Source organism: Miniopterus natalensis, chromosome 14, assembly GCF_054644295.1.
Source record: "Miniopterus natalensis isolate mMinNat1 chromosome 14, mMinNat1.hap1, whole genome shotgun sequence".
NCBI classification, from domain to species: Eukaryota; Metazoa; Chordata; class Mammalia; order Chiroptera; family Miniopteridae; genus Miniopterus; species Miniopterus natalensis.
This window is the reverse complement of record NC_142094.1, coordinates 31907971-31928084: the sequence shown is the minus strand read 5'-3', so window position 1 is coordinate 31928084 and position 20114 is coordinate 31907971. Positions and strand designations below refer to the sequence as shown.

At 34.4% G+C, this 20114-nt stretch overlaps 1 protein-coding gene across 1 annotated transcript in view; it reads right to left on the bottom strand.

The window, feature by feature from the left end:
• PCDH15 (protocadherin related 15) overlaps nt 1-20114 on the bottom strand; it is a 900353-nt gene that overhangs the window by 558555 nt on the left and 321684 nt on the right. Inside the window, exon 4 of the mRNA XM_087824418.1 lies at nt 8992-9042. The gene's annotated coding sequence lies outside the window, so the exon portion shown is untranslated. The remainder of the gene's footprint in view (nt 1-8991; nt 9043-20114) is intronic.

Here is a 20114-nt window from a genome sequence, read left to right as displayed (position 1 = left end):
AAATACCTTGGCAGAATTGAATTTAAATACAGCACTGACTTCCAGCGTGTTTTCTGACTTTTAAAGGGCACATTTTAAAAATGAGGAAAGAAGCTCTCTGTGATTTATGATGATTTTAAATGTCTTTGATACTTTTGGTTTTTCTCCAGGGTAAAACGAGAACATAGTTTGCTTTCCACGTGGCTCAGCAGCTTCCTGGCAGGGGCCCTTTGAGGAATAACTCATCTGGGTCAGTAGGAATTAAAGAGGAGTGACAAACAGACCTGCACTGCCCTCTGAGAGAATGGATATAGGAACATGGCTTTGCCTATTCTATACCTGAAGTCGTATAAATAAGGTCTCTACAGAGTTTTTCAGAAGCAATATTTAATTTACTTTCAATTTGAGTTCAGAGACGTGAGTATTGAGTTATTGAGTTAATAGTTTAAAGGGTGAGCTTTTCTTTATTAATAAAATAATTTGGGAACTTCACACATATTAGGGTATAGAAATAGCATAAAGTCCTTCAACCTCTGTTTAGCAATAAAACATTTTTAATTTTTTTCCTCTTCTCTCACCTCAGATTTGGATTCCTGATACAAAGACTTGAAAGATAATCCACTAAATAGGCATGATAATTAACACCAGGATAGTAATAGAGATAATTTCTACCTCAAAAGCCATTGTAACTAGAAGCCCAGGAACCAATAAAAGAAATGAAATAGGGCGCATCTCCATTTGTAAAGGTTAACTTGAGTTATCAGAATAATTTAAAATCTGTCCATTAATTGGTGGTATTTTTATTGTTTGTTTTTTTAAAATATATCTTTATTGATTTCAGAGAGAGGAAAGGAGGGAGAGAGAGAGAGATAGAAACATCAATGATGAGAGAGTCATTGATCGAGCCCACAACCCGGGCATGTGCCCTGACTGGGAATCGAACCCCAATCGCCTGGATCCCAGTTCGACACTCAACCGCTGAGCCATACCCAGCAGGGGAAAATTGGTGGATCTTTTTCACATATCTGTCTTAAAGCCAAAATTTTAAAAATAATGTATCATTTTTATTGTTGCAAGTTATCGCAAAGGTGTGTTTAGGTAATAGGAACGTTCCCAGTTAAAATTTTTGAATTAGATTTTATGCATTGGTAATGCAAATTAGAAAATGTCAGTATTACTTAAATGTAGGTGCTATGAGGGAAGGTGTTTTTAGGTTTTGTTCATGATTGTATTGTCAGAGTTTAGAAGAGTGGCTGGCTCCTAGTAGCAGTCACTTGTTAAATAATTGAATCTGCATTATTTGATACTAAATCTTTAAGACAAAATTTTATTTTAGCATTAAAAAAGAATTTTAAAAATTATTAGAGAAAAGAGCCATATCTTTATTAGTATTACATACAAGAAATGGACTTTTAACAATACTGCTTTTCTTAATGTAATGAATAGATACACTAAACAATTATTTTTATTTTTTCAGCTAAAATAAAATTTATTTCATATAGCTTGTTATTGTATTTCATTTCTGTCTTTAAAAGTAATGTTATAGAAGCCATGTCTTAATTGTTGAATTTTCCCCATACTTTCATAAACTCAGATAATATCTACTTCCCCACAGTTATGTTCTTATTGATGTTTTAAAGAGCCAGCAAAGGATCAAATAATCCTATTTAAAAAAAAACAAAAACAAGAAAAAAACACCCTGCAAAAGTTAATTAAATTTCTCCTAATTCCTCAAGAGGATAGTAAATAAAAGAAAATTTTATCGCCACCACCTGCCCCGAAAATGATTGGACTTTCATATAAGCAATCTAGTATTAGGATTCATATTCTTTCCAGTTATTTAGTATCTATAATTATATATCAAATACTTGTCTTTTAGTAATATCTTCTTTTATGGGAAAAAAAATGGATATAACATTGGTTTAAAAATCTGTTGTTCACCCTGGCTGGGTAGCTCAGTTGGTTAGAGCATTGTTTGGAAAGGCCAAGGTTGTGGGTTCGAGCCCTGGTCAGGGCACATACAAGAATCAACCAATGAATGCATAAGTAAGTGGAACAACAAAGCAGTGTTTCTCTCTCTCTATCTCTCTCTCTCCCCCTTCCTCTCTCAAAAATCAATACATAAAAATAATTTTTAAAATGAATCTGTTGTTCAGTGATTACACTAAGTTTTCCAGTTTATTGCTTTACAGCCAACATGTAAAGCAAAATCCTCAAAAGAAAACCCTGTTCAGAGTAGTGATATTTTCTTCTAACTAATTAAAATATAGCAACCCAAAGCTCTCTTGTTGCTGTCTTGGCAGTTAGTTCCACGAGAGGACAATGGAACTGAAAGTGAATTAGTAGGATGTATTGTCACCACAGCCATGAGCAGTCAATTTAAGCATTTAATCCAAGTATGCGCTTGGGAGCACTACTGTCCTCAGAGTGAATGTAGTTCATGCCAAATTGACTTTATTTGTAATCTAGTTCAATGAGTTGCAAGGAACCCATAGAAAACCAGCTGCAAATAATGCTGGCAGGGGAACTTCTTCTGTGATATATTTTGACTTACAAAATTAGAGTTTAAGGCCACAGAAGAAGAGTATTTTTTCTGTCTAGACCCAACATTATGTTCCTGTCAAACAATCACCCAGGGAAGACTGAAGCTAACAGCTACCCTCTTGAATTTATTCTGGCATATATTCCAAAACTAAACTATAGCCTTAAAATGTACTTAAACTTCATTTGATGAAAAACTTTGGAACACAAGGAATACATGAGTTTCAAAAATATTACTTTGAAATAGAAGCAAGACCAATCAGGATTTCTATCATACACGTTCCATTGCTATTCTAAAGAAAAGGAATTTTCAAATAAATTTCTATTGGATCCTTTAGCAGGATGAAAATTCTAAATATATATACATCCTTAGATTTTAGTGTAAGTACCCAAGAATTTAATTTAGATAAATTTGGGGAGTTTTCTCTAGGCAATATGAAAGGGATGAAGAATGTTTCACATCAAAGCTTTTATTAATTTACTGTCTTCTTTCCAAGGATGTCAACCCCTTAAGAGCATAGGTTTTGTTTTACTCACAGATATATTGCCAGCAACTGGCACAATAAATGAATGAGGGAAATGGAGAACTTAATAATTAAGTGGGTGTGACCAAGAAAAAGCAATCGATTCTTGGGCTCACAGAAGAATAACAGCACTAGACCAGCAATGTCCTATTTCTGGGTTAGGTGCTTGAGAGAAATGTCATACTTGCTATGGCGTAATAACTGGGAGGGAGAACAAACCCGAGTTAGAGCTCGTGACGCTCACGCAGCACAAAGATCACTGAAATCTGGAGGGGCTGTTTGGAAAACTTTTGAATGGAACTACAATGTAATACTGCCACGCCCAAATCATGCATGCCATCAGAAGCTGTCAATGTAGCATGAAAAAAGACTTGTTTGTTTTCTAACTACTCCACTAGGAAGAAAGTAATGATTTAGCATATATTGATTTTTGCTAGCTTTGGTCGCAAGGAGATTGGCAGGATGAAAACAGAACCCAGTAGGGAAGAAATTAAAGGAGAAAGAAGCAAAAAAGGTAATGATAAAGGACCCGTCAAGGTACTTTATAAAGTACAAAGCACACACACATAAGATAGAAATAATAAAATTTTAAAATAATCTCATGTTTATCTAGACACTAAATATGTTCATATTTGACACTAAATATGTACAACAGAGAGAGGGTTTTTAGTGGTAGGTTTTGCTTCTCACTGTTCCGTATATTCTGAACCTTGACAGCAGGGTCTTCTGAGAACTCAGGGAAAGCAACCCCCGGAGGGACTAAGCTCCCACATAGAGGAAGAACAAGGCCTTAGGGGCATAACAGTTCAGGTGTTAAAGGAAAAATGTGCGTTAATTCCATGTAATGCATATAAAAGGATGCATTCTTTCTCTCTGGCTGGTAAGGCTGAAGCATCCAGTTATTCTTACCTTATAAGTAATAAAAATAAAAGTCACGCTCACAAATTTTCATCAACTTAGAGTGGTTAGGAGAGTTGACTAACTTCACCTAAACACACCCAAGCAAAGGACACATACACCCACGCAATCAGTCAGTCTCTCTCTGTCTTTCTCACTCTCTCAGTTGTTTCACTGAATAAGAAGTTATTTTCAGAATAAACAGTTTGGTGAGTTGCATTATCTAGCATCCACCTTTTCTAGTCTAGGATATTTGAGAGAAGAAAAATCAGGATGGCAGGAGAATGACAAATACAGGCAAACTCAGAGAGAAGGTTTGTTACAGAAGGAGGGTAACACCAAGGGCAGAGTAGGTTCTCTTGCCCTCACACACTATTGTGGACTCCGGAGGTCCCATCAAAGAAAATTTAGAACTTTATTGCTGTCAGAGAAAGGGAAGCTCTGAATTTTAGCTCATTCTCAGTGTCAGAAACATCATCTTACCTGAGAATCTTGCAAAGAATTAGACCTGAAGGGTTTTTGCAGCAAGGACGAGTGGCCTAGCAGAGGGCTATAGAGGGTGCCTCGCTCAGCATAGCCAATGAAACTCAGAATAAGACCTCGTCGCAGAGCAAGGTATGGGTCGCTACTGAGCCCCAATGAAGACAACAAACCATACAGTGTCTTAGACTTCAGATGAAAAGACACAGGGACGTAAAAGTGTTATATTAAAGACTAGAAAAAGAAAAATGCCTAAAGCCACATAAAAAAAAAAAATCATCATGAGGTCTTCTCAGTTACACTATACTCCATACTGCATGTCCCACTGTCCCACACACCACCACACATATGCAAATCCAGACGCTTCTTTAGGGAGAAAAGTAGGAGAAGGAATCAGTATCACCAAAACACTGAGTAATTTTTATCCAAGACAGACTGAACAGTTAGGTTAATTCAATTTTGATTGGTTTATTTGTTTAATTTGTTACCTCTAGCTAAAAAAAAAAAAAAATGTAGGCTTAAGATGTAGATCAGATTAATTATAGTCTCTAAAGGAAAGAACTTTCATTTTCTTGGAAGATCAAAGGTTTAATTTTGTCAATAAAATCATGTGATCTACTTTAAGAATAATGTGAACTCATGAAGAATCATGGGACAAGGGAAAACAAGATTGTCAAATTAAAAGTCATGGCAAAGCAATGTAAAGCAATTGGAAGAAGGAACATAATCATCTGCTAAGTAGGAGATAATGCAGTGAAATTTCCCAGAACTTCAAAGAAAAAGGGAATCAATCAATAAAGAAAGAAAAAACAATGAGATGGAAGATTGATAAAGAATAGTCAACCCATAATTTAAAGAAAGTGAAGGAAAAAGGGGCAGGACAAAAAGAGCATGGAAAAATAATTAAAAGACCACATTTAAAGATCACGTTTTAAAAAATGAGAGTTTCCAGACAACTTAAGTGTTACACAAGACATACCCTCCTGGAATTTTCAAATGTTAATGACAAAGAAAGACAGAAACTTGAGAGGAAAAAACATCCAGAGATATAAGAATTGGATTGGGTCCCAAACTGTTTAGATCATTAAACACCAGAATACAAACATCTTCAGAACTCATAAGGGAAAAACATTTTAGTTTAAAATTCTATGCCAACAAATATGTTGTTATGCTCATAGAAGAAAGGGATTTTGAGATATACAAAGACCCATTAAAAGAACACGGTATTCTTTGTAAATAACCCACATGTAGACAAAGAAAGATAATTAACAATCAAGTTAACGATTAATGTTTCTGTGATTGCCATTAACTGAATATACTATTTATTAAGCATTTACATCAGACATTATGTTTAACTCTTTAACACAATTAATCTGCAAATCATTTGTGCAGCAAAATCCATAACATTTTTTACTGTCAAAAGAGGGATAATTCTGACTATGGATACAGCTTTAAACAAGTCATCAAATCAAATCTGGTTCTTCACAGATGCTTAGAATGTAAATATGTGGAGAAGAAAACCAGTTTAAAAATTCTAGGTAATTAATTTCTCAACAACTACTTTCATAAAGCATGGGCATTTTGATTATTTGTATCCTGAAGCATTTTTGTTTCCTCTATCTCCTCTCATAAAAACATCGTCAATCCCATCAGAAATGTGCCATCTAGTTGGGGAGACAACATTAATACAATGAAAAATCAATGCATTAATAAAGCAACACATTACTCAGTGCTATTAGATGGCAAAGGCTTTACAATGTGTGCTTACTTATAGGGTACACATGATAAGGATAATAATTACTGGGTTAGCAAGGCCGTACTGTGTAGGGGACGATTCGTAGGAGGCATACTTAATAAGGCCTAAGTGATGGGCAGTGTAGGTATTGCAGAATCTAGAAGTCACTTTATAAACAACATAAGCCAAAAGAGCAAAGACTTACGGGTGAAGGACAGAACACAGGAAAAAGGTGATTCAGATCGACCTGAAGGTTAGTCTTTAAAGTTGAAACATTCGGGAGTTCAAATGTCCAGTATTTCAACTAGCATGAGTTGAAGATAATTTTTATTTCAGTGTTAGAAATTCAGTTATCCCAATGATCAGCTAGAAACAAGGGTCTATAAGGAAATAAAATATGACACCTGAATGAAGGAAGCCTGCTTATAATGAAGCAAAACTGGGATACATGGAATTAGCCAAAGCAGTCATATTCTGCCTGGTTAATGTCCTTTGGGCTTGTGTGTAAGAAGTAGTGAATGTCAAATATTGTATTCTAAAAAGCTCTGTAAGCCTGCTCTAAGTGTGAGCACTGATTAAAAGAACTGAATACCAAATGTAACCAACAGATTTCCTTTTCATTTTTCTGCTTCTCAGAATACTAAGTATTTTCTTATCTCCATCACTTTCAGAAGTTCTCTTGCTATATGCCTATCTATACATATTCATCACGCTGACAGCAGAATCAGGTATAAAAATTCAGATAAGAAAACATGCTGTGCATTACTTTATCTTTTAAAATATGGGACATACATAAAAATAGACATACAAAGACAGCTTCTTAGAAATAACAATAAAAACAAGTGCGCACAGTATATCTTCATGTTTATCCTGATAAGCCTACAGCAATGGTACTCAAGGATCATTTGAGTTGAGGATATTTTTTATTCCTCTTTATTCTCCTAAAAGTCAAGAGCAAAAGAGCCCATCTACAAAATTCTTAGGTTTACTGCCTAGGTAATTATGCTTCTTCAGTTTATTCCTACCCCCTGCCAATGGAATACACCAGTGGGAAGATTGGTCCAAACACACAGGTAGATGTTTGAAGTCATAGAAATTCTTGAACTGTCTGTATGAGCCTTCATTATAAACTCAGAGAAATACCTCAAAGACAGGGAACAAATTCTATATCTGAGTTGATTCTTTTATCACTACCGAATTTTTACAACTAATATTCTATGAATAACATCTTAGAGAAGAGGGCTTTGCCACTTTGGATTACTCGGTGTACCTCGTTTGTTAGAGATTAGTAGAAGTCCCTTAAAAATGTAACTATATTATGCCAACTGAAAGAATTCCCAAAGGCAAGAAATTTCTTCTGTCCAACCTTTTTCTGGTTAATCTGGTTGTATTCTAAGATATTTTCCTCTTTCTGTCATTAACTATGTCAGGGATTGAAGAAATAATTAGTTCTTATTATTTTGTGGTATATTTCATTAGAAAAGGCATCCTGAATATATCTAGGATTTTTTTTTAGTCAGACATATTACTCTACTCTTATTTTAAATTTAATATTATCATGAGTAATACATTAATTGAAAAGTATCTAAGGCTATCAGAGGTTTTTTGATACACAATAAACAATTGAATATAAATGCAAATCAGTTATTTGTCATTTAGCCTTCAAGTTTATTTTACTATATTCAGTTAAAAATATGTATTTAGAGCTGTACTCATAAAGCATTCACATAAAATTTTGCTTTTTTAAAACCAGGAACAGCTGAAAAGTATGAGCCTTGAAAAGATTCCAAGTCCTTCTGCCCAGCTGTTGACTTTTATGAAAGTTCTAGTGAGAATCTATGAAGAAAACATGACTTAAATAATTAACCTCAATGCTTATTCCATGATTTATTTCCTATATTAAGAAGTAGTTAGCTTTCCTAACAAAAGAGTAGCTCACCTCCTTGAGCTAGATTTTTATTTGTAATTTGAATCCCAAGTCACTCCACTAGGGCCATTAAAAAAATTGTGTGTCCTGTCATTCAGCTTTCCTAAAAGCCAGGACCTTCAGGATTGGCATTTCCTTTTCAGTTTTCAACATTTCTGTTCTTCCTCCCCTCCTTCCTTCCTTTTAACAAGCACTCAAGCAGAAGTACACTCACAAGAGTCTCTTCAGAGAGAAACAGAGCTGCAAGTAAATTATTTGCATATCAAAATGCTTTTTTGTTAAATACAAAATTTTCCCCCGGAATACATCAAGGAATAAACCTTTGTAGCATTAATTTATAGTCTTAGATAATACATAAATTCTGTTTAACATTATTCACTTTTAATGACTCACCCAAATCATTATATATTAAGAATAAAGAGCTAAGTCTTTTTTTAAGAAAGAACTCTCTCAGTTTCTTCACATCACTCCCCACTCAGATTTTAGATTTGACGCTTTTCCTGACATAGAGAAATTCAGGCTTCCCATGGTTTTGTCCTAGCGGCTGTTAGACTTGAACAAATGTTTTTACATGAGGTCCTTTCAGTAGACAACTGCTTCATCTGTTACCTTTTGATATTTAGCAAGAAAGTCTTTGTTGGATGGCAGAGAACTAAGTCAGTTATTTTTTTGCTGCAAACAACTGGTGCTTGAGAAAAGCAGAAAATGGTAGGCATGTCCATCCAAGTGGGTTTCAATAAAACAAAACAATAATCATAGGGTAATTGCCAAAAACAGATGATGGCTATAACTTGGATCCCCAAGCCAATTTACTCAAGATTTTCTTTATGAGATACAACTCTTAGTCACTGAACTCTTGACATGATGCTTTATATGTGAAATTTAACATAAAATAAAATATATTGTACCTTATCTGTAGCTCTTGTGCATAATTTTCAGAAACATGACATTGCAAATTCCTGTAAATAGAAAAAAACAACTGATGAGTCAAATGCATTTTCAAATTTGAATCTGAGCAAAGTTATATAACTAAGGGAAAACTATTGTTTACTATCAAATATTTCCTTACAACATCTGCCACTGATGTAATTTTTCCAATTACCTGATATGTTATTATAGACAAAAACAATACAATGGGTTTGCCAATACTATTTTAAAAGAGTTATTTCTGATTAAATTTTGTATTAACAAAACTTTCAGGTCCAGATATTGGATGATTTTGGAAGCCAATTCCTCAAATTTCTCAATGAATATGGACATAATGCATAAAGAATATTGTTGTTAAGTTTGATCAACAAGATGGCTTAACTAAAATGGACAATAAATAGACTTAAATATATATACTAAATACATATACAGTGGTTATACCTGAGGAATAAAATGTTTATAGAAAAATTTCCTCCTTTCTATACATATACTCAATATGTTTATTTCTCAAAAAATACAAGGGTAATATATTTCACATTGCAATAATTTAGCCTTTGGGGCAAAATGATTGAAACATTAATAATTGTTTAGCATTATACTTCATATCTTAAAAAAAGTAAAATTTATTGTGTTGGCTTTGGGACAAGATGTCTAAGTTAATACAAGATCACATTAACAATATATTGTCCTTAAATTTGTCAGGATTTTTTGACAACTCTAACTTCTCTCAGTAAATGAGATAGTAGAAGTCAAAATGTCTAGTTCAATTCTTAGAACAAGGCAAGCTCCTGATAAATATGATAACACATTCCATTTTATTTATTTATTTTTTAAATATGTCTTTATTGATTTCAGAGAGAGAAAGGGAGAGGGAGAGAGATAGAAACATCAGTGATGAGAAAGTCATTCATTGATCGGCTGCCTCTTGCATGCTCTCGACTGGGGATCGAACCTGCAACCCAGGTATGTGCCCCGACCAGAATCGAACTGTGATCTTGGATCATAGGTTGATGCTCAACCGCTGAGCTATGCCAGCCAGGCAACATTCCATTTTTAAACTGTAGTTTCAAGGCAAACATCACAGAAACATTTTTTTAATCTTTAATATATAAAAATATATTTATAAAATATATTTTATAAATACATATTTAGAGTATAGTATAATATACATCTTTTTTACATAGGTAATATGTAGTATAAGATTGTGTCTAATTCTAAAATTAACCATTGTTTTGATATAAGTTCACTTTTTTAAATGTAGAAATAGTATATTAAAAGTAAATACACATATATTTATTTAACACTATGTTTTATCATAAAAACAAGATCACACATAGTGAAATGAGAAGAGATACACTACTATAGAATTGGAAGATACATAGGCACACAATCACAGAAGTAGATGGAAAACTAAGAGGTTATAGAAATTGAATCCCACATTTTGGGGGGTGTAAAGTGACGCCTTGAAAGACGTGTACTGTTTAAGGTCATGAAGCACATTTGTAACAGGACTGGAATTAGTATCCATTATAAAAGGAACTACTGTCATTTTTTAAAAAATTACCTGGAAAGATATCCAACTATCTGAAATTCCTGTAGATAATTAACTTGCTAGACTTAGAATATTTATCTGTGGAAATCAGAAAAATATAAAGTAAATCTAAGTTATGTCCTAATGTTAAGATGATGCAAAGATATGATGTTGAAATTATTTCCTCTTGAGATGTTTTAAAAATCTTTAATGTTTTAGCTTAATATTTTCTAATTTTATTATTCATCACAAGGATATAAAAATAAAACTTTATCTGTTATTCAATAGTTTTATCTTTATTCTTCAATTGAAGCTAAGAGTGAGCAAAATGGATTTAAACATTTTTAAATCTATCACTGGAATTGTTTTACTTTCAGTTCCAGATTTAAGACAAATTAATATCTATTTGTATTCTTGTAACATCAAATGAGTGACACTTTTCAAAAATGTTTCCCATTGAAACTAGAAAAAAATTTCTCAGTTTCTTAAGACATGCTATTGTTGCCGCAAACTGTTTAAATATTTTACTTGTTCATTTACTACATATTTATTGCTCACTCTGTAGCCTGTGTTACTGGCATTTTTCTAGGGACCTGAAATATATCAATAAATACATATTTTATAATGTATCTTTTTTTTTTAATATATCTTTATTGATTTCAGAGAGAGGAAAGGAGAGGGAGAGAGACAGATAGAAACATCAATGACGAGAGAGTCATTGATCGAGCCCACAACCCGGGCCTGTGCCCTGACTGGGAATCGAACCCTGATCGCCTGGATCCTAGGTCGATGCTCAACCGCTGAGCCACGCCCGGACGGGCAACACATTTTTTAAATCTTGTAATCTGGCAATTACTATATAGCAATAGACAGAAATGAACAATAGCCAATAAGCATAAAACAGGTAAATGATATATAATTAGAGGTAATAAGTTTAAAGGGTAAAAAATGATCAGGGTAGGGAAAGGGAATTGTGTCAGTCGGGTAGCAGCAATTTTCAATACTGAACAGGATTCACCAGGGGGAGATTTAAGCAAACTCTTAAATATTTGTCTAATTCATCTAAAGTCTATGATAGAGTTTGTTAGCTTCTGGATAAGGCACTATTTAAGTTAGTAGAAGGAAAATTGAACTTGTCTGAATTTCAAAAGGACAAAATTATTGTTGCTTTATTTATTTTACACAGAAAAACATCTGGGTCCTTTACGTTGTCGTCTTCTTCAGAATTGCCTTTGGCATTAAACACACTTCTGTCCCTTTTTTTATTAAACACAAACACATCACTCACACATATCCCCACCTCCTTAATACAAAGGACACACGGATAGGATGGAATGGTGACAATAAATTGCTCCAGGGGTCAGGTTCACTGTCATAGAAACAGGGAGTAGAAGGTCAAGTGGCTCTTTCATGTCTCAGTCCCAATGCAGGAGAGTCCTCTCACAGAGCATTGCACTAAACTCCTTCAAAGCTCCTCCCTTTAGCTTGTAAGGAGGGGATTAGAATGGGATCAGTCACCACGTAACATTCTCATTGCCTTAGGAAGAAATTATTAAGGGGCCATTATTAGGTAAAATCAAGGTTACTTGAACACAAGCACTGTTGTACCTGGAAAACCTGCTTACCAATATTGCTACCAAGTGACTAAGGGGCAGATAGCTACAGTGTGGATACGCTGGGCAAAGGATTATTCACATCCTGGACAGGACCAGGGCAGGGCGAGACTGCATCATGCTACTCAGTGTGAAATTTAAAGCTTATGAACGGTTTTTTTCTGAAATTTTCCATTTAATATGTTTGGACAGTGGTTGACTGTGAATAACTGAAATCTTGGAAAGCAAAAATATAAAAAATAGAAATCAAAACAAAAAGCAGATCAGATTTTGTGCAAAGTCATTTTTGCATAAACCATTTAGCACCTCTCCATTTTATGGCAGTGTTTCAGCAGTTATGTAAATGATGGGTTCATTTGTCAGGACAATGCGAAGAGCTCAGTCCCTCCCACAATGCCAATAAAACAACAAGCTGCCAAGCCAACTTGTGTAACTGGCAACACCAGAGCCATTTATTCTCAGTGCCCTCTAGCCAATCCAACAGTATTATTGTTATGGTACAAATAAAACTGCCCTTTTTGTAACATATGTTTTGCCTGATTTTAACTATGATGTTATTCTATTGTTTTCAACAAGATACTGATGACTCAGTTTATCGCTTTATTGAATTTGATATGTTAAGGAAGCAACTTTATGCTCTGAAATTAAAAAAAGTATATATAAAAGCAAAGCAAAACTAGAAATCCTTGCCCTATGAGTAGTTTTTTCTTTTTAACTTGAGCTTTGTGAAATCATTAGATTATTGGCATTGGAAGTATATTCAATATTATTTTCTTAGTATTATTCTGTTTAAATTTAAAATCTCAAGCTTAAATATTAAGATGGAGAGAAACTCTAAAATAACTGATTTCTGTTCCTTTATGTAAGATTATAGTTTAGATAATGAAGCCAATAGAATTTTATATTCTATCTAAATATAACCAGAGAAAGGGACACTTAATTATAACTTATATCTTTGATTGTAGCAGCCAGAAATTTATTTTTTATGTGTATTGTAAATATTTCCCCCTCTTAATTTGGTTTAGTTTTAAGGATAAAATAAAAATTTGAAAATCTGAGGCTGAATCAAAATCTACATAATAAGGCAGCAAAATAGTTTCATTACTATTCCAACTATAGCTTTTAAAATCATATTTACAATGATATATCCACATAACAGCATAATGGATAAGTCATAAAGACATAGTTTCATCTCACCCTATCTCAAAGTGGACCATAGCACTCAGGTGCCTTAAAATAGGGAGAAATTAAAAATAAACTACCATTTAAGCAAGTGATCAGAGAAAAACTAAATGATTTTCTAACAATCCCCAAATTATATCACACCATTACAGTCACATCCCACTTTCTTAGCTCTGATATAGTATTTCTAAGTGATATTTCGGGTATTGTGGCTCATTAGAAGGGCAAGAAATAAAGTATGAAGACAAGAAAAGAGGTTGGGTATAAATTATAAAATACAAAAATAATGATGATAAAATACAGGGGAAATAAATGCTTATTGAATATCTATTGCATGTTAGAACTTAGTAATGATCTATTTAAATTTCGGCCCCACAACTCCAGGAAGAAACAGAAATTATCACCCTTTCAAACCCTTCTGAGGAAAGTAATGCTCAGAGAAGTTGCTCTGGGTCCCACGGTTACAAAATAAATGGCAGAGCCAAGATTTGACCTCGAAGTCCAGGATCTTTTCTCAGTTGCAAATCACCACATTATAAAGATATTGACACACACAGACAGAAGAACAATATCAAAAGCATTCCTTTTTCCTTTCCCTCAAGCACAAAATTAACAAAAGTTCAACCCAGGTTTTTAATCCCTTAAAAGTCTTTTAGCCATATTTTATCATCATAAACACATTCAAGCAATGATGTATTCCTTTCACCAAAACACATAGAATCCCAGCTTATCGAATGAATTCAGTTGAGAAATTATGAGATGAATAGCCAGTGCAATTTCCAAACACACTATCAAAGAAATGAAATGATGCATTTATAAATTTGTCTACATAATCTTTTATATCTAATGCAACAAGTTAATTAGCTGATCTTAGGATCTATATCTGAAGCTTTCATCAGTTCAGACAATGTCTGATTACTTGCAAATGTAAGAAATGCCAGGTCTTAGGGCAGTTCCAGGACGTTTCAGAAGGCAAGGCTTTCAGGGAACCTAGGCAGTGAGAGCGAGCACTGCTGTAATCCTGAGGAGTCCTGATAGTTTTCTTCCAGATGTGAATATGAGGTAATTCTCCCCCGTAGGAACAGACAGGGTGAAGAACTCTGGTTCTTGCAAAGTATGTTCTGCCAAAACTACACGGCATGCGTATCATGAGAACAGAATTTTCTCCCTTTTAACATTTAAATTTGAATATAATAAACCATGTTTCATGCAGCAGATTAACAGATTTGCTTTCTAAATATGCTCAGATTTACTTTCTAAATATACTCAGATTAAGCTAATATGGTTAATCCCATTAGCCTCACACGGGGTAACACAGAGGGAAGTCTCAAGTAAGCTTCCCACCAGCATTAAACTGGCAGACAACTAAACCTGATAGTCCCTAAGCAACAGGGGAGAGAAATCAAAAACCGATGGTTCAAGAATTCCCCACGCAGCAAAGAGAATCCAGGGCCCCATTTGTAATTAAACAGTGACAGAATGTTATCCACACCCTAAAATGTCTGCACCAGGATTACCAAATGCGGAGGGCCTAGGTTTCTATTCTCTGGAAGTGCTCTTTAAAATACGGGAAGAGATTAACCAAAGAATTTATATGCATTTATGCATGGCCCATGGTCCCAGACAATAGTGTGGGGAAGGCCTGGGGCAGGGAGGGGAGGGAGAGGGTGCCGGGTTGAAGGTGTCAATGGGGGAAAAAGAGGGTATCTCTAATACTTTCTAAAATTAGAAATAAAATAAAATACAGCCCTGTCTAAAGGGGGCAGAAATTGATTAGATCACTTTCATTTCAATTTCAATTTCAACAATTAAAATATACTTCAGGTCCACAACAGCTACTTACTTTATCAAGTTCAAATTAAAGTAAATAAAGATATGGCTACATAAATGCATATAACACACACACACATACACACACACACACGCTTAACAGCTGATAGCTCAATTGATGTTTCTTTTTAGATTTAACCCACTGGAATTATATTTATTCAAAGTCTGTATACATTTTGGGGGGACACCCTGTATATAGTCAAACACACATGACAGGGATAAAATATTTCAAGTTTTATTTTGTTTCTTCCTTGTTTAATTTCAGAACTAAGACTTGTGGATTTGTGTGAGTATTGTAAAAGATAATTTGTGTAAACTACTTAGTACAGTGCTAGCCCTTAACTAATTCTCAAGGATTGTCTTCCTCCATCATGTTATTGTCTGTCTGCTTAGAAGATAACCTGAGGAGAGTTAAAGAGAGAAAAAAACATTCTTGGAAATTCAAAACATAAGGTACATAGATTTATAAAGGTAAACCCTGGTATAATAAACTACCAGACAGCAAGTATATAGTTACTGATGAGTATTCATACAATATTATATTATTAGATATTTTTCCTCCTGTCATAAGAACATTCCCCCTTCTCTTATATACATAGAAACAATGCAAATGTTTTTTGGGGGTTTTTCTGCTTAAAAGTGTTCATAATGGCACCATTAATCTACCCATCTCAGAAGCAGCACATACTCTAGCTTTATACTGCCAGTAAAGCAGGCAGTGAGTTGTAGAAATGTCTGCTTTCCTCATAAGATTCTTAGGTCCTAAAGTGCAGAGAGCATGCCTTAATAATTGTCTTCTCACATATTACCTAGAAAGTAGCAAACATTCAATAAATGTGAGTTCAACTGTAATATATATAGGCCACAAACCTAATGGATCCATGGGGGACCAAGCAGCCTTTCATGTTCTGCTTTTTGTAGCTAAACCATAACTCTGCGTCTGTCTTCATGGCAGAAGTTACAGGGAAAAGAGACGAGACGACTCCTTTCCATGAGTGTACCTTGGCTTATCACTGGCTACCCAATTATAATTCAAATGCATATTTTTCTCTGTGAAAAATAGAATGGAATTACCAAAAAACTGATTACAGTAATTATGATGATGATGCTAAACATATTCCAAAAATATTCCACTTGTGTTTCCAAAAGAGTAATTCTGGGGATTTCTGGTTTTCACCAAGTATAGTTATATGTTTTTCTTCCTTTGCTTTTACTCTCCAAAATATACTGAGAAGAAAATGAGTGAGAAAGCAACCCTTCCTCCACACACACTAAATATCCCCTCCAAACACTTCTCAGCATTCCCACTTTTAACAATCACTTCCACAATACACTGTCATGTGATAAAGGCTTCAGATACCGAGCACAGTCTTTATTCAAAAATTTTACCTATGTTTCCACTCTCTGGTTTATTGGTCTCTGCCTTTTGGTTCACATGAACCCTCACCATTGTTTTTGTTGTTACTCTTATTATTGTTAAGTTCCCCTGGGAACACTTGCTTCTGAGGAGTTTGTGCTTTCAAAGAAAATATGAAATGTACTCTTTTTGCCCCACAAATTGTCCCTTAAATGCACTCATGTTTATAAACACAGTAATAAATCAAATGATGCATATTTGCAATTATGCAATATTGTAATTAAGGCTACTGCTTTTTATAACATAAAAGTTTGCGGATTCATAATGACATAATTTTCAATAATCATTGAGGGCTTTGTTTAGCTATATCATACTCTAGGAGATCTGGGTATTGTCAATGAAAGGCAGAACTACCCCAATTCAGCCCCATGAAGTGAAGGGCCCTTGACCTTCTTTCTGGAGAAAACTGTTGTTGCATTGCTGGGATCCTCTGACAGAATTATCCTTCCCCTGCCTAAAAAGGCAGGTCCAGGATTCCTCAGGGCTCCAAAGGCTAAAACACACCCCTCATTCCTGCCTCCACCATCAGTGCAGTCTCCCTATAACAAGTGGGGAGGGTTGTATCTTCCCGAGCAAAGGCATCAATTCACTTTTTAAAAGAAGTATGTTTTTATTGATTTCAGAAAGAAGAAGGGAGAGTGAGACAGAGATAGAAAATCAACAATGAGAGAGTCATTGATCTGCCGCCTCCTGCACGCCCCCGACTGGGGATCAAGGCTGCAACCCAGGCATGTGCCCTGCCCAGGAATCAAACCTCCATCTCCTGGATCCTAAATCGATGCTCAGCTGCTGAGCCACGCCCGGCTGGGTAAGAAAATATTTCTCATCAGACATCAGCTTGACTCCTCTGGTGAAAAATATTTAATCCTTCCCTCCTCTCACTATTTTTTACAATTTCAAGTCCGAATTATTCTGTACTAGACCCTATTATTTTCTTGTGGGAAAAGGGAGGGTCACAGTACAAAACTAAGCCAGTCCACAATATCGTGAGAATGTAAAAATAAACATAAGTAATCAAAGATAGAACAGGATGAAATTGTTAAATTTTCAAGTCAGAGAAAAGGAAACATTCACAAAGAATGGCCAGAGAGAAATAATATAAATCAAGATTATATCCCAGCAACCAACACCCAAAGAAATGTTCAGTATATTTAGTTTATGAGGTTTCAAAAAAGATTAGGGAAAGTTTCTTGAGTAAAAAATACACACAAACCAATAAATTGCAAGAGATAAATATGCACAGAGTATAAAGAACATAATTCAAATATAGTAAAAGATAAAAAGATTGCGGAGTAGCTAGAGACAGTGACATTTTATAATATCTTAAATATCCTAATATTTTAAGACAATGATAAAATTTTACTTAATTAAATATATTAAAATGTTTATTTAATCAAATTATGAACTTTTGGCAAAATTTGGCCAGGTTTTATTCTGTTGAACATCTATTGATCTTTAACTGTAGCAAACTATGTTTGTAATAAAAATTATTATTGATTCTATGAGTGTAGGACAGCGATTTTCAACCACTGAGCAGCAAAAGGCACACAGGCATGCCGCGAGAATTTTAAAGCATGCAATATCTGACCATTTAGTCAGGGGCACTGACCTCTTTTCCCTTACCTTGTCAATAAAAAAATGACAACAGCCAACACAGCAATAACTGTTTGGTGTGAATAAATCAGAATTATACCTTTATTTTTGTCACACCAGCACAAAATATTTTTGCGTGCTGCAGAATTTTAGTAATTAGTTTATGTATGCCATGAGATAAAAAAGGTGGAAAATCGCTGATGTAAGATGTAGATAGAGCGCATAATGTGCTAACCCTAAGTTTTAATAACATTAAGTTCTTTAAATTTTTGTCCAAAAATTGTTGACTTCCTGTTTCTATTTTGTCTGTCACAGTATAGTGTCATTGCATAGTACCAAAATTTTAAGAGTTTTATCCTAATATGTTCAAACATTATAAGTTTTATATTAGTTAAAATATGTATTTACCAATAATATGCAAAGTTATATTGTACATCTTAAACTTATAGAATGTTATATGTCAAGTGTATTTCAATAAAGCTGGGGAAGTGATAATAAGAAAAACATTGAATAATCTTTCAAAAACAGGAAAACAAAAATAGTGTCATGTCAAGATTGGAGCCTGACACAAAAGAACAAATACTTAATATGGTTCTGGCCCATCCACACTGTTGCAGAGGGTAAGATTTCCTTCTTTTTCACAGCTGCATAGTACTCCATGGTGTGTATGTCCCACAGCTTTTTTATCCACTGATCTACTGATGGGCACGTGGGCTGCTTCCAAATCTTGGCTATTGTGAATAATGCTGCAATGAACATAGGGGTGCATGCATTTTTTTTGAATTAGTATTTTGAGTTTCTTTGGACAAATTCACAGAAGTGGAATTCCTGGGTCACAAGGCAGTTTCTTTTTTTTTAATCTTTACCCAAGAATATGTTTTTTATTGATTTTTAGAGAGAGAGTAGTGAGGAAGAGAGAGAGAGAGACAGTGATCAAACCTGCGACCTAGGTGTGTGCCCTGACTGGAAAGCAAACGCACAACATTTTGTTGTATAGGAGGATGCTCCAGCCAACTGAGCCACACAGCCAGGGCCCGTTTTTAATTTTTCGAGGTAACTCCATACTGCTCTCCACAGAACTACCCCCATCTTCATTCAACAAAACAGTGCACAAGGGTGCCCTTTTCCCCACATCCTTGACAACAGTTGTTTGTTGATTTATTGTGGATGATAGTTATTCTGACAGGTGTGAGGTGATATCTCCTTGTGGATTTAATTTGCCTCTCTCTGATGATTAGTGATGTTGAGCATCCTTTTATATGTCTCTTGGGCATCTGTATGTTCTCTTTGGAGAAGTGTCTGTTCAGATCCTTTGCCCATTTTTTAACTGGGTTGTTTATAAGAAATGAGTAGATATTTGGGGGCTGGATTAAACACTCAAAGAGGGGAAAACACAAAAATGAAATAGAATTGTCTGGAGCTAGACTTTATTTGGGAATTTGATTAGAAAAAATATTTAGTTTGCAGAATGAGCAAAATAACTGATATAAAACAATTCTTGAAAAAGAATAAAAAGTTCTTGCTAAACAATAATTTAAAAAAGTAATATGGTTCTGTCTTTATTAAAGTTTTGAAATTTTTCTTATTGTGTATATTTTGCATTAATCTTGATTTTAAAAATCTTGCATTAAAATATTATTTTGGAAAAAAAAAAAACAGTTGTTTTAAATAGCTTTATAAAGGGATCTTCTATATTATCAATAAAAATAAAATTGCTGATTACAAAAGCCATCACACATGATTCAGTAAGTTTAGAGATGCAGAAAAAGTTTGCCCATTGTTATTATAAAACAAATTGCCCCCTTCGAGGAGATTAAGGCATTTAGACAGTCCTTTAATACATGAAGAATGAAGTAGCATAAATTTCTATGTGTGTAAAGTTTGAACTAACCCTCTCTAGCATTTTAGCCACCTGTTTGCACACTAATTCTGTCCCCG